A 15650-nucleotide genomic window follows, 5' to 3' on the forward strand; every position below is an offset into this window, starting at 1 on the left:
ATTAAGAACATAATCGCCTTGTGATTGTAAGCTGTTTTGTCCTATTTTATTTATTATTTGACATAGTACTTTGGGTTTGGAGATTGGGCTACAGCATTTGCTGGCAGAAGGTGAACTTGACATAATTTTAACTATTCTAGGCTTTTACTGCTGTTGTAGTCAGTGCTCTGTTTATTGTCCAAACTATGAAAATTACAACGCATCTTCAATTAAAATTACTCTTTATGTCTCCAAGCCCCTTAAATGTTACTCTAAAATTATCCTATTTTAAATGTAGCACCTCTATGGGGTACTTCCAAAGTCCTTTTAAACCATCAGTGAACCATTTAACATCTCATCAAGCTGTCTGGCATATTTGACAAGACCCCGGTAAAGGGGACAGTGACAGTGTCACTGTGGTGATGCCCTGAGTTTTATCTCTGATGTGTCCCAGCCCCTGCGCTGCCCAGGGTGCAGCTCTGAGCTCACACAGCAGGGACACAAAACAAATCCTTCTCCTGCTGCACTCCAAGGACAACTTTCAGCCCCAAAGCACAAACAAGGGGGGCTGCAGGGAGGAACAAGAAGGATGGGACTGCATAAACTGGAGCTGGAATTGGACAATTAAACCCCAGTGTGCAAATGGACCAAAACTTAGAAAAGTGTGAGACCTCATGACCATTTGTCCATTTTGTGACCATTTTGGATCCATTTTGGGTCCATTCTGTGCCCATTTTGTGCCCATTTTGGGTCCATTTTGTGCCCATTTTGGATCCATTTTGGGTCCGTTCTGTGCCCATTTTGGATCCATTTTGGGTCCGTTCTGTGCCCATTTTGGGTCCATGCTGTGTCCATTTTGTGCCCATTTTGGGTGCAGCCCTGTCCAGGCTCTTGTCCTGCCCAAGGTGAACCCTAAAGGCCTTTCAATAAATCCCTGCTTTATTCTCTGGCTCTCTGCAGGCTCTGTCCCAGCTCAGCCTCCCAGGGCAGCAGTGCCAGCAGTGAGAACCTCACACCAAGGCCCAGCCAGAGCAGGCTGCTGCATTTACTGAACATTCCAAGGGCTGCACACAACCCTTCCTCTCCCTCTCTCTGTTTTTTGTGCCCTCTCTCCAGCTGCTGCCCTGGCTGTGCCCACAGGATCAGGAAGAGCAGAAAATCAGGTCAGAGCCCAGCAGTGGTGCCCTCTGGCACGCTGGGCTTTCCTGGGCAGAGCACTCTCTCGAGAGCAGAGATGAACATCTCCAGAACTGCCACAGCAGAGGGCAGGGAAATGAAGAGCCATGAAGTTATCACACGGATTCATTAACCAACTGATTGGAGCGCTGCTGCTGTCATGAGAAAGGACAGGAAGACAGATTCACATTTATCTTCAGCGCCTCACAGCAGCAGCTCTCAGGGAAGGGACATAATCTCGTCTCTGAAAGGTGTCTAGCACTAAGGGATTTTCAGATAGCAGGTGCTAACTGTGGGAAGAGCCACTTTCATGAAGTACAAACTTAGCAGAAACCTTGGCACTTCCCGTGGTGTGCGTGTCACTGCCATTCTGACCATAACTACAAATGCTACAAAAAGACCCAGATATTAACACACAGGGCCTAAAAACCACAGCAAATACTAAACAAAAAAGGGGTCCTTTTGTTTTCAATTTTAAAAAAAATGAACAGTAAATGGTGGCAAATTAACATAAGCATAGAAGACTAAGGCATACTTTGTATCATCTATTTGCTGACAAAATCATAATCATAACCAAAAACTAATTGTACCAACATTTCATTAACCAGAAATAAGATTGCAAATCACTAAGATAAACATCAGACAGTAATGGAGAATTCCTGAAGCTATCCTGAGTATTCTAAAGTAACAGAACATTGGTGGGAAAACACAGCCTTTACCATTAAATCATTTACACAGTGCTCTGGACACGTCCAAGCCTTCACACATCACAGGCCTTTGCAGAGCATGCCTCAGAAAGGAAGCATTCCTATTTTCTACCTTTTTACCTTCCTGAAGCTTGAGTTCTCTATACAGAATAGCCTTAAAATCTCTCCAATAGCACAAACCATGAGGTTTTACAACCAGCACAAAAACAGGCTCGTTAAAATGCCAGCAGAGAGGCCACAGTTACACTGCTATCTGCTGGTGGATTGCTTCTGTGGGAGCTGTAGGAACCTACACAGGAAAGTGGTTATTGATAAGAACCTGTCATTTCTTCCTGCACAGACACTGACATTTAAAAAAACAAAATCTGAGTACTATAAGTGATTATGCTTTTTAACTGGCAAGATTATTCAGAGCCTCCAATTAACTGCAGGGCTGCATCTTGCTGAATGCTGCAGGAAACAGACAAAGAAATGGCTCTTTTCAAATTGCTTAAAATCTAAACAGACAGTTGACACAAGAAGCAGGAAGACAAGATGGGAAGAGTCTACTGCAGACAATTAAATATACACAGAAACATATGTGAAAATACCAAACACATATGGAGAATGCTTACCAGAGTAAAGAAATGAGAAAAAGGGCTCAATGAGAAACAAAGAGAAATCAAGCTGAGAATTGCTGCTCTCCTCCCTGCCACTACCAACAGGCAGCTCTGATTCATTCTCTCTCCAAGGTGAGTCAGTGTGGCAGGAGCAGATGCCACGAATGCTTCTGTAGTAGAGCACCAACTGTGACAGAGGAGAGGAGGAAATTCAGGGTGCAATCGCAGTTTCTGCAGCAGGAATTACCCTCCTCCCCTCTCAGACCTTGGTTTTCATGAGAGCACGAAAGGAGCTGCCAGGGATGACCTCAGGCTTTGGGGCTGCAGCTCCCTGCTGTCACTGCAGCACAGCAGTGAGAAATGCACGGGGGCATTTCTGGTGTGCTCTGGTGCAGCTGCACCCGTGGGTCCCTTCCAACTCAGAATATTTCATCATTCTGTAACAAGAGCAGCACTCCAAGTCATGAATACGTGGCCTGGGGTACAGTGCTGAGGAACAGAGAGTCTGGCACTTGCAGTGCTTTAAGAGGGCCAAGGAAAGCTCTTTGGGAAGCCCAGGTAACACCTGGCTGCTGCCAGGAGCTCTGTTCTCTCCTTTTCTGCATTCATCTCCACCCTGCACTGTCTGCCCACCAGCGAGCTCACGTACCTCAACAAAAATGCAAGGAGCTGGCTCCACTGAGAGTGCTTTTAACGTGTCTGAAAAGATTCAAATTAAATGATAAGGCACACTGGCACTTGGCTGCAGCTGGAGCAATGCTGCATCTCTGCCTGCAGCCCTGCTGCAGGATGCTCAGCCCCAGCAGCTCCTGGAGTCTGCTGTGGGCCCAGCACAGAGGTTTTCCAGCAGTTCATCCCTGTCTCCCACCAGGAGCCTGTTCCAGCTCCAGAAAGACTGGAGGAAATGCAGAGACTGGCACAGCTTTCTGTTTTGCAGTGCTCTCAACAATGCTGCCAGAGCTTCTCGGTGGATTTCATTTTCTTCCCATGTTCAAATTCACCGTGCCTCATAAAACTGTCACATTTTAACACAACTCTTGTGTTCCTCACACCTGCAGCTAAAATAATTACTTCAAAAAGCACAGGTTAGGACCCGTGTCTCTCTGAAGTAAGACAGTTTATCCTAAATCAATTCAAGCAATACTCCTCGAGGTAAATTTATGTGGAAGTTTGTCAGCTGTGTGATTCAAGGACTGAGACTCTTTATGAAGCACAGGCAGAGATTTTGAGTGGTGTGAGAAGAGGTGACGGATATGAAGAGTCATTTCTATTCCTTCAGTCTTCATGTAATCATGCATTTTTCTGATAGTGGATGTGCTAGAAGTGCATCTCTCCTAATCAATCCGTCCCAGTGCTTCGTTTTTCTGCATCATGCAGCCCTTCTCTACATTATGCTATAAAAAATAAGTTGAATTTTTCAAGCTTCAAGGAAGAATACTTGAATTCGCAGTTTTAAATTAGCATCTTAGTCTAATATTTCTCCCCAAACTCAAGATGTCTGTTACTTGCTACCTCTTCTTAAGTATGAAAACTGCCACAAAATCAAGCCTGTCCTGGCAATAACAGTATTTTCAGAGCTCACATAGGGGTGTGAGTGCTGGTTTTGGTTCTGTATCAGCCTTTGATTCTGGTGCAGAGAATTATTTCACCTTCTGAGGACAAGGAATGTCTGAAGCAGGAATTGTCTAATCAGCACAGGAACTGACCAGCTCAGAAAGGATGCAAAGAGAATTTCTGTGACTTCCATTTTGAGAAGAACATACACAGGCAGAAGAACCAGCAGGCAGGTTGGATTTTCCCCTGTCAGGCACAAAAGGCTCAGCTCAAAGGCTGCAGTTTGTGGGGGGTTTTGACCACCATTAAAAATGCCTCCAGAATATCACACCTCTGAGAGCTGGAGACATTTCCAACCTAAATATATTTATATAGTTTTTTCTTAAATTACTGCTCAACTTCTGATAAATTTATCTGGTTGGACCAAGCCAAAGCCTCTCAGACTGTTCTTATAAGACTTCCCACTCTCCTGAGCATCCTAGTAACCTTTCTTTGCACTTGTTCCAGTTTGAATTCACCTTAATTAGAAGCAGGAAAAGAAAACTCTTACAAATATCCCACATTAATGTTCCTGCTGGACCTAGCTCAGGTGTTTATCTCCTCTGCTAGCCCAGGTATCTCATCTGGCACAGTGTAAGGTGGTATTTGCCCTGTTCATTGATGTTTTGCACTGATGACTTGCAGCCATCCCATGGCTTTCTCCTCTTCTGTCATTTCCAATTAACAAGCTCCCAGCTTAGAACAGAAATGTATTGTTTTTGTGCATGATCTTGCACTTTGTCCTATTGAATTTCATTCAGATGGTATTACTGTAGAGCTCAAGGTCGTTTTATTCTTCCTGGATGGAATTCTGAACTCCCCCTGCGACAGGGCCCACAAACATTTTGGGCTTCAGAAAAATTGGTTTTGCTAATTCGTTTTTTCAAGGGAATTCCTAAAGTTTAAAAACCAAGATGTACCAGGAGCATTTCCTGTAGCCCCACTTCGTGACACAACCCCAGTGTGTCCCTGGCAGATTGCAGGAAGGGATGTTGTCACTGCAATGACTTTGAACTTCTTGAAGCAAAATTTCTGAATATTTTGGTCTTTCTCTCTGAAAAACACCCGGAGTTTTCAGAGACATCCAGGTACTCTAGTTATCTATCAGTTATCAGTTGTTTTATGCATCTTTCTATCTCCATATAGCACCTTGTCTAAACCCAAGTCATGGTACTTTAAACTTCACAGCACTGCAGTTGTGACATCTCTGCCTGTACCTGGAGATGTTCCAGGTGACTGCACATATTTACTTCATTTATCCTGAAAAAGTTATCACAAGGAAAACTGTGTATCTCTAAAGGCAAGTCTAACCATTATCAGTGAATGGCACTGGAAACTTCCTCTAGTTCAGAGAAAAATACGTGTATGCCAGCTCCAGGACACTGGAAAACTGAAATATAAACTTGAGTGATGAACAAACCAATGCTAACCCCAGGAAAATGAAGTTCTTGGCCTGTCTCTGATGATCAATCTACCTGTGCTACCAAGAAACCTATTTTTCAGAGTTTTTCCTCCTGCTTTTGAGTTTTCATTCTCGAAGGTTTGAATGATGACCTATCTTGAGAATAACTGTTCTCATAGTATTTTACCAGACAGCTTAGAAATACATAGAAAACAATGGAATGGATACACATCAGGACTTCAGAAATATTAACAGCCAGAGAATGAAGAGTGGAGAAGGATCCTTTTACTCCTTAAGTGGCAAATCAGAAGCACAGAACCTGCACGTCAGTTTGGGTATAAACCAAGGCAGCAAAACACTTCTTGAAATTCAGAAGTCCTGCAGGAAAACATGAGTGAAGGAGCCAAACACTGCATGTGGGGACAGATATCCTCATGTGCAGCACAGCCAGAATGCAGCTCCTTGTGGGAAATCCTTCCTGCCTCTGGCAGAGGCAGAGGACACACAGGTGTCACCCTGTACCTGGGTGTCACCTTCAGTGCAGTCACGGGAGAGCAGAGCACACCCCTGCCCTGATCTCCTGCAGCCTGCAGTGGTGACACTGGCCAGGGTGCAGCCCCACAGACCCCCACACCACTCCTGTCCCCTCCTAAATTTGCATTTTGCAATGTCACATTCCCCACACACGGTTCTCATCTCCTGTGCCACTCTCTCCACGTAAATGCAGCTCCAAAAACATTCCAGAATAATTACCCAAACTTCAGCAACTTCAAGAGTGTAATTAATTGATAGTGAAGTGGGAAAATTGGAGGTTTTCCAAGAGCCTCCTGGAGCACTCACCTGAATCTAATAAGCAAAACCCTTCCAGTGTCACATCAAACTCTAAAGACATTCATTGCAAAGACTGTAATGAGAGCACAGATTCTGAAAGTCTAAATAGTCTTAAAATTAAGCACAGACTTTTTTGTAATTTTTAAACTTTTCCTCTGGTTTTGTTACATTTTTCATTACATAATTGGAAGAATTGCCTTCAAACAATTTTATGAGACCTGCAAAAGCTCATTTTTACCTCTCTGCAGAATACTGTTTATTTAGATTTTTAATAATTAAGCATTACAATTCCCTGTCATATTGTCTCCTAGAATTTCAGAGAGGAAAGTCACACGGAGAGAAAGATTATTCAAATTTACTGCAGAAAGAGAAACAAACTCTCGGAGTGACCTATTGTAATTCTCTTCAAAACTGCCAACAGTCACGGCAGCAAAAAATGTTAATGTCTAGGGCTACTCCGGCTAATTCCTGTCAGCTCATTCCCTTGATTCTAAACACGAGCAAATGAAGAGAAAACAAGTGTCAGGAGTGTTCTTTGCCTCCTCATACACAAACAAGTGTCGTGGGGAAGGCGGGTGCTGTCAGCAGCCCCAGGGTCCTGTGTGGACCGACACTGCTTGGAAGCAAACTGTGAGCAGGATCGTGGATGAGCATGTACAGACAGCAGAGCACAGGCTCATGTGCAACACAACACGGGAAGGTCTCCTGTGGTGCAGATACCCAAATCCCTTCTGCACAAACCAGGAAATGTCACCATCATACCCAACATGCACTTCATCTGTCATTCTGCCTGGATTATCCTCCCTTAAAAAATGTTGATCCTGGATGATAAATTGATATTAATACACCAAAGAACAATTAATTTCAAATATTTGAGCACTTGAAGGCCACAATTCATTTGAAAGGAGGTTCTAATTTCCTTACGTCTGTATGCTGTACAGTGCCTATTCCCTCTGATTTCTAGGTCTACAGATAAAGTATTAATGAAATTATTAAAATTAGTTTTATTCTACACAAACCATTTTTCTGCTTTATTATCCTACACAAGTATTCTTTTACTGAGGCAACAGAAAACACAGAAGCCTGTCATTCATTCCTGCAGGCTCAAAAATCCATTCTGTTGTGTGGTGATCTGCTGTTAAATCTGGCAGGTGTTTTGTTGGCAAATGTAAATAAAGGTACAGCCACTCTGGAATACTGGGGTATGCCTCACGTTCAACAAAGCACTGATGTCAGCAGCTTGATGGATATATTTTATACCTGGAAAAGCGACTTCAATTAAATAGCTGTCATTTGAAGAAAGGACATCACAAAAATAAGCAAGTTGTCTGCAAGAACAACTGTTTTACTTTTACTCCTTCTCTTGAATGATGTCTGTCTTGTCAAAGAGGTCTGGGCAAGTCTGATTGACACTGAAGTGAAAAGAAAAAAGCACAAAAGGAAACAACACCCAACAGCACGGCCACTTCACAAAAACAATTTCTTTCTCAGAATTTGTGCTGCTTTCCTCTGCTTCTTTACAGGTACCTTCAAATTTCTGCACGTTGTGCCAGGTAGGGTGCTGAACATGGTGATCCTCCTTCTCTCCACCTCCCATACTTTCCACAATAAGTTGCTTTATCCAAAGAGGTACTTCAGATATGCATTTATTGTACCAAACTAATGCACCATAAATATAATAAAAGCTGTGCTCCCATCCCTCTGCCTCCCTTGCAGCTCTACAATACGTAACTTGAATCCTGACAGATTTTACCAGCCGTCAACCCTGACACTGCCTGGTTGCTTAAAATAAATACAAAAACAAGAGCTTTTGAACTGTAAAAGGGTGATTAATTTTTCATAGAACCATGGAATGGCTTGGGTTGGAAGGGAGCTGGAAGATCATCTGGTTCCAACCCCCTGCCATGGCAGGGACATCTCCCACTGTCCCAGAGCTCTGTCCAGCCTGGCCTTGGGCACTGCCAGGGATCCAGGGGCAGCCACAGCTGCTCTGGGCACCTGTGCCAGGGCCCCACCACATTCTCAGGGAAGAATCAGAATTTCCTCCTGACATCTCATCTAAATCTGCCCTTTAAATCAATTTAAAGCCTTTGCCCCTTCTCCCATCACTCTGTGCCTGTATAAAAAGTCCCTCCCCAGCTCTCTTGTACTCCCTTCAGGCACTGGAAGGCTGCAGTGAGATTTCCTTTCTTTTCTTCAGCCTGGACAGGTCCAGCAGTCCCACCCCGTGTCAGGAGAGCTGCTCCAGCCCTCTGAGCATCTCTGTGGCTTCCTTCCACAGACCCACCCCACCTGGGCCATGTCCTTCCAGGCACTGGCCCTGGGGCTAGCAGAGAGGATTATTCCATGTCCAATCTCATGAGCAGGGTGAGACAGTACAGCAGTTACAATTCACACCCTCATAATCAGAAGCCAAGATATTTCCTAATTACAATCCTTTATAAGCGTTTTTTGGCCTATCAGCTTTTGCCACACCATGCTGCTCATGCTTCTAAGCCAACGATCTAAAAATACCTTCCTTGAGTCTTAGTATAACACATCTTTCACGGTTCTCATTCTCCAAAATGTCTGGTCTGTTTGCAAGGCCATTGTTTAAAACTTGTCTCCAGCTCAATTTCCCTCTGAACAATGTCTGTCCTATCCCATGGCCTAAGTCAGCACACCTTATCTCAGAGTGTGGACACAAATGTGCAAGACCAGGTGAGCTTCCATTCAGGCTTTGAGAAGCCTCTCACATCCATTTCTCCCTCTCTGTCCATCCCTTCCCTGCAGCTCTGACCGCCCCACACTGCTCAGTGCCGCTGCCAGACCCGCTCAGGGGCAGTGCACAATCCTCCTGCAATATTCCCTTCTGGTTTGTACAAATAGAATCATTTTCTGTCCTAGGTAACATTCAGACTACAGAATCACGCAAGCCAGTGTCTGTGTTGGTTTTCTTGTTCTACATTACTCAGATTACATATTTAACTTCTAAGGGTTTGGGGTTTTTTTTTCCTGCCAGCGTTGTGCGTGGGGCTCATTAAATACTGACCCAAATCCATCTCCCTACATTTCCCTGCAGCATGGCAGATTTTGTGATGGCTCTAATCAGCCTTGGTAGAGCTGCCCACGAGGAAAAGTCAACACATCCACACTTGCACCCAAAGCTGTTGGTGACTCTTGGCTCAAGCAAGCAAAGCCCACTGAGATAAAACAGCTCTCCCACTCTGTAAAAGAAATAATTTTGTATCTAGCCTGCTTCTTTCCTTTTATCTTTCTGATCCCTGAAAAGTAAAACAATGAAATAGAACACAACATCAAATAAAACCAGAACTTGACATGAACTTACTAAAATAGCAGCTTTTCAGCTTCCAGTTCATTTTGGGTCTCTCACCATTCAGTTCTGCTTTCCATTTTAAACTCTAAATGAGGCTGAGGATACTGAGAAGGCACAAACATGACAAGCTATTTTCTCCAATTCTGCTTATTCTACAAATGACATTTATCAGAACTGCTTTGTGCTAAACACTGCTGCTAGGACTGACTGAGTCAGATCAGGGCTGTTCCAATTTTATTTAGGAAAAAAAAAGTTTTTAAGAAAAAAAGAAATCAGATATATGTTTTGTTTATAATTATTATTTAAACATAAGTATTGCATTAAGTGTCTTTTAAAATGCAGCAATAAAGTTTCAGGCAAAGACTCCCAAAATTTTCACATTCTGTCTGAAGTGTAGCCTTATAGGAATGATAAATACAACCCCAACATGACAGCCTTTCCACGTGGCATCAAAAGGCACTAATGGAGAATAAATTATTTAATGAGTCCCCGGCTTTTGAAAAAGTGTAGGCCAGATAAAAAAGTTATATAACAAAAAACCCCGCAGTCAGAGCAAATACATAGCTCAGAATTGGTCGTTGCTCCTACTGTAGTTAACAGTCAGTTTGTGAGAACATCAATGGTCCAACAACCCACAAACCAACAGTTAATTGCTGCTAATGATTGGCTTCTTGAGGATTATTGCTTAAATAAATCTTAAAAGTTGTGTGCTGTTAAAAAACCTACTGTTTTCCCAAAGTTGGCAGTGGAGTCCAATGGTTAGTTAGTGTTAGTCAGCCTCCCCATTAATCCTGATCCCAGCCATTAATTCTAATCCCCTGCATACATCCAAAGTGCTGAAGTCCCTGATTGTCTCCAACTATTCATTTGGAAAAACGTTACCGAACATCCTGAGAGTGGAAAGAGAAAAATTCAGTCTCACAGTCTTGTTTCTGCTCACAGGAGAGGGAAGAGATGCCTGGGTGCTGGGGAGTCTGCTCAGTGTAATTGCCACCAGTGAGGCTGTTGGAAATCCTCGTGTATAAACTCAGTCATCACACATTACTGGGACTGTGTGTTTGGTGTCCTGCTTCCAAATAAACGGAGGAAGTTATTAAAATTAACTAAACCAGGATCAAAAGACAATGGCCACTCTGGGGACCCACAGCAATACAGAATTATACTCACACTTAGAACGTCATACATTGCATTTACACTCCCTTTACTAACACCAGACTCTCAGGTCAGCCCAATTATTTGATACAATAAAATGTCAGAAAGCACCAAGAAACACCAATTAACTGTAGAAAGGGACTTCTCCTTTCATACACCAACAGAGACCCTTGAAACAACACTGAAACTTCATCCTGTGATTTCCAAAGGCACAAGGAGTCCAAGTTTTCCATCTTAAAAGGTGGAAACTGGGAACTGATGGAGAGGTTTGGTCCAAGCCACAGACCAAAGGAATATCCACACACTGCAATGGCAATGCAAGGTCACAGTTTGATACCTCTGGAAGTCAGATGTGTCTGGTTTGATACTTTAAAAAAACCTGCACAGAACCAGCTGCACCATTTCTGCTGAGAAATCACAAGATTTCTGGGACAATCCAATTTCCAGTAAATCCAATCCCCTTTCAGACACACAGACATCATAGATTTGCTGTCAGGGACTGCTGAGCTTCTGAAGGTGACAGGCTTCCCCCACAGAAGGGGACACCCCACATCCCCACTGAGCTCTCTGCAGTGAGGGGAGTCTGTCCCAGGGTAGGGATGAAGCACAAAGATTTCTGCTATCTATTTTATAGTTTAAAACACTTATTATACCTCCTTTTTTGTCTTTAAGGTAATGATTCACTCCAGTTTTACATCAACCTGTTAAAACAACCTGAAGGGTGTGAGTGTAATTTTCACCATCTCAGATTTCATAAATCAAGAAAATTAAAGGAGCCAAGCCATCACTTTCCCATTCTAGTTTCCTTCTGTTTTAGGTTGTTAATTGAACTGGTACTTTCCAAGTGTGAATTTTCTGAAGCACTGAGTTTCTCAGAATGGATGAAAAGGGGTAAAACTGTTCTCACCTACTGCCAGATCCTCTAACCAGTGATGGTCACTGACGAGATCTCACCTCTATTTCACAGCTGTAATTTTCAAAGCTATTTCTTTTGTACCTCCTTAGCTTTTATTGCTATCAGATACAATTCTCATTTTCTAAGAATTGTTTTTTTCATTATGGTCATCAGACAAAAAAAAAAAAAAAAGGCTACGGATTTAGACATCCTCAACAATTTTTCCTACAGATAAGAGTCACAAGATACCTCTAAACAAAATATATGGAGCTATTTCTGCATGGAGCAATTACATACAAGAAAAGGTGGTGCGGGTATGGAGAGAGCTGTGCTGTTATCAGTATTTGGTTTTTTATTACAGCACTGGTACCTAAGCTCTGAGTGTTTGGAACACTATTTTCAGGTATTCTTGCAAGCAACAGAATCCTCAGGCACGGCACACTTGCTGACACCACTGCTTACACTTTAAAAATATGTACAGATATTTATTATTTAGATATTCCCTGCCTGGGGAATTCTAGTCTGATGTATAGAAGGAAACATTAAAGGTTGCAAAAGTTTCCCTCAGACTCGCTTGGCTACTCAGAGTCCCACGGAGTGAGGCTCAGGGCTGGCCCGAACCTCAGAACCCATGGAAATGCCTGTTTTTAAAACTGTTTTTAATGGGTTTATTCAGTCCCATGTCACGACACACACACAGTGCAGGTGGAGCAGGTGCCACCCAGCCACCCACTCCTGCGAACACAAATAAAACTCCGAGGAGGAGAACACTGCACCAGGGATCAGCAGGCACAATCACAGCTCCCACCTCCTCCTGGCTGCCCTCTGCCCCTCAGGAAAGAGGAAATGAGAATTTGTGACCTCAGGCATCCCATCCCAGCCCTCAGACACCTCAGGAGGTGCCTGCATCCCTCCATAAAGTGAATATCCTCACCACTCACTGCAATTATCACATCAATTATTTGTGAGCAGGAACACCAACCCGCCACAAGACAGCTGCCTCGGGAAAGTTTGGGAAAGTCTCGATAAAAGATGCATAAGTAACTACGAAAATACAGTAGATAACTGTCAAAATAACTTTGAACACAGCAAAGCAGATCTGCTGACTTTCCAGCGCGAGAAGAATTTATGGTAATAAGTTTTGGAAAGTAATACAGCCGCGTTGCTAAAAACGCAGAGCAGCTGCCTCGGTTATTATAAAATGGCTAATTTTTCCTCATTTCTGCCACGGTTTTGTGCTGGGGAACAGCTGCAGCTTCACCCAGCTGCACCGCGCTGCTGAAGGCACACTGTGAGGCTTCAGCTGGAAGCGCAGGCTGCTTCACCTCGCAGCGCCGGTGTCGCTCTGAGGGACACCCCGAGGGCCATTAAATGTCCCCGAGGTGCCCTCAGCCCTGGCACACCCGGGGACCCGCCAGGCACACTCTCCACAGCCACAGAGCGAGGACACACCGAGCTGCGGGGTTTGGAGGGTGTCGGAAGCGCTCCCTACCTGTGCAAGTCGCTGCTCCCCTCACGGCCCGGAGCCCCAGGTGCTGCCTCGTCTCCTTAATTGCTGAGGTAACGCATTTCTGTGGTGCGGAGTGGGGAGAGGAGACCAAAAAAAAAGGAAAGAAAATAGGAAAAAAAACAAAGAAGAACGGAAGGTTCTATTGGCTGCTGCCTCCTCCAGAAAGGTTCCTTGCAGTGCCCCTGTGGTGCCTGTGTGCTGTGTGTCCCTCACAGCGGAGCAGGGGGAGCGGCGCTGCTGGCGGCGCTGCCGCTCGCGCAGCCCGCGCTGTGCGTGCCGCGCGCGCGCCTCAGGCGAGGCCAGGCTGAGCCCGGCCCAGCCCGGCCCAGCCCCGCGGGCCCTGCCGGGGACAGGGACAGGGACAGCAGCGGGGACAGGGACAGGGACAGGGACAGCAGCGGGGACAGGGACAGCAGCGGGGACAGGGACAGGGACAGGGACAGGGACAGCAGCGGGGACAGGGACAGGGACAGGGACAGCAGCGGGGACAGGGACAGGGACAGGGACAGGGACAGGGACAGGGACAGCAGTGGGGACAGGGACAGGGACAGCACCGAGGGGACAGGGACAGCAGCGGGGACAGGGACAGGGACAGGGACAGCAGCGGGGACAGGGACAGGGACAAGGACAGCAGCGGGGACAGGGACAGCGCCGCAGGGACAGGGACAGCACCGCGGGGACAGGGACAGCGCCGCGGGGACAGGGAAGGGACAGCCCCGCGGGCCCTGCCGGGTACAGGGACAGCAGCGGGCACAGGGACAGGGACAGCACCGCGGGGACAGGGACAGGGACAGGGACAGCAGCGGGGACAGGGACAGGGACAGCACCGCGGGGACAGGGACAGCGCCGCGGGGACAGGGACAGCAGCGGGCACAGGGACAGGGACAGCGCCGCGGGGACAGGGACAGCAGCGGGCACAGGGACAGGGACAGCAGCGGGGACAGGGACAGCACCGCGGGGAGAGGGACAGGGACAGGGACAGGGACAGCACCGCGGGGACAGGGACAGCAGCGGGCACAGGGACAGCACCGCGGGGACAGGGACAGGGACAGCAGCGGGGACAGGGACAGGGACAGCGCCGCGGGCAGGGGCCGGGAAACGCCTCCTCTGTGCACGGGCTGCGAGGAAAGGGCTGGATTCACTGGTTATATATATATATATATGTGTGTATGTATATAGGTTATACATATATATAGGTTTTATTTATATATTTATTTTTGTATATATATTAATTTTATGCGTCACCTCACCTATGAGAGCGCAGCAGCAGCTGCGAGGAAAGGGTTATATTTATTGGTTATATATATGTTATATATATATATAGGTTAAACATATATATAGGTCAAACATATATAGGTTAAACATATATATATATGTTATATATATTATTTATTTATTTTATATATTTATTTATTTCATGTGTCACCTCCCCTATGAGAGTGCAGCAGCAGCCGCGAGTGTAAACGCAGTACAGTCACACAAACGTGCAGAAAACTCCCTGTTTGCTGTCATATGACAGATGATACCAAAAGCAAAAAAACTAATGAGACATCTCCAGTTAGGAAACGTTTATCTGCTGCCATCTATCAAACAGGCAAAGGCGTAAATAAATAAATATAGCCCAGAAGAACAGAGAGGCTTAAATGTCTACAGGCTCCAAGATAAATGCGTGGTGTTTATACACTTTAGTCATGACTGAACAGCAGATACATTAGGAACACGAATTAGCTCCAAAGTACTACATTTATCATAAATCTGAATAAATATTAGAGAAGGGCTCAAGCTGTAAGCCCTGATTTGGATTTTGAACACTGCACGGCTCAGGAGTGCCTCAATCTGGGGATTTGCCTCTGGCCTCTCTGCCCACATTAGCTGCTCATGCACACTCTTACACAAGCACACAGAATAAATAAGAGTACTCGTGAATATATGAAAAACCCCTCTGCTTGCCCAGGTGTAAGGGTACAGTATAAGTGCTACTCTGTTGGCTGCCTGTACTTTTTAGTTGTTTTTAAATCAGGGATTTAGCTCTTAGCTACAAAGCGCATTTCCAGAGTCCACACACAGCTGGAATATTGTGCAACTTTATAAACTATCCGTGCATCCTTTCTGGATAAAACCCTCAGGAGCAGCAGGACTCACCAGGGACAAGTTTATTCCTTCAGGCTACACCAGGCCTGACCAATCCATTTTTCTGGTGTTTTTGTTAAAGACCCAGCACATCACTTTGAAGATATCCGCTGGGATACCTGCATCAAACACACACATACATGCACAGGCACGTGTAGAGATTGTAAATTGAATTAAGATTTTCAACAGAGCACTCCACTACCCACAGTCAGAGCTGAAGAAGACTGGAAAAGAAGGTGGTTTTTATATAAATATAATTGCTGCCAGGGGTTCCTCAAAAGGCTAGCAACAAGAAAAAATTAAACTGCCTGTAGCCAATTTTAATACAACCTGTTATTCTTCCAATCCTATGACAGACAT

The 15650-nt window shown here is 45.1% G+C and overlaps 1 long non-coding RNA gene across 1 annotated transcript in view; it reads right to left on the bottom strand.

Moving 5' to 3' along the window:
- LOC134560470 (uncharacterized) overlaps positions 1–13489 on the bottom strand; it is a 208823-nt gene extending 195334 nt beyond the window's left edge. Inside the window, exon 1 of the long non-coding RNA XR_010082744.1 lies at positions 13143–13489. This is a non-coding gene — a long non-coding RNA (uncharacterized LOC134560470). The remainder of the gene's footprint in view (positions 1–13142) is intronic.
- Between the last annotated feature and the right edge of the window lie 2161 nt (positions 13490–15650).

This window comes from Prinia subflava, chromosome 20 (assembly GCF_021018805.1).
Source record: "Prinia subflava isolate CZ2003 ecotype Zambia chromosome 20, Cam_Psub_1.2, whole genome shotgun sequence".
NCBI lineage: Eukaryota > Metazoa > Chordata > Aves > Passeriformes > Cisticolidae > Prinia > Prinia subflava.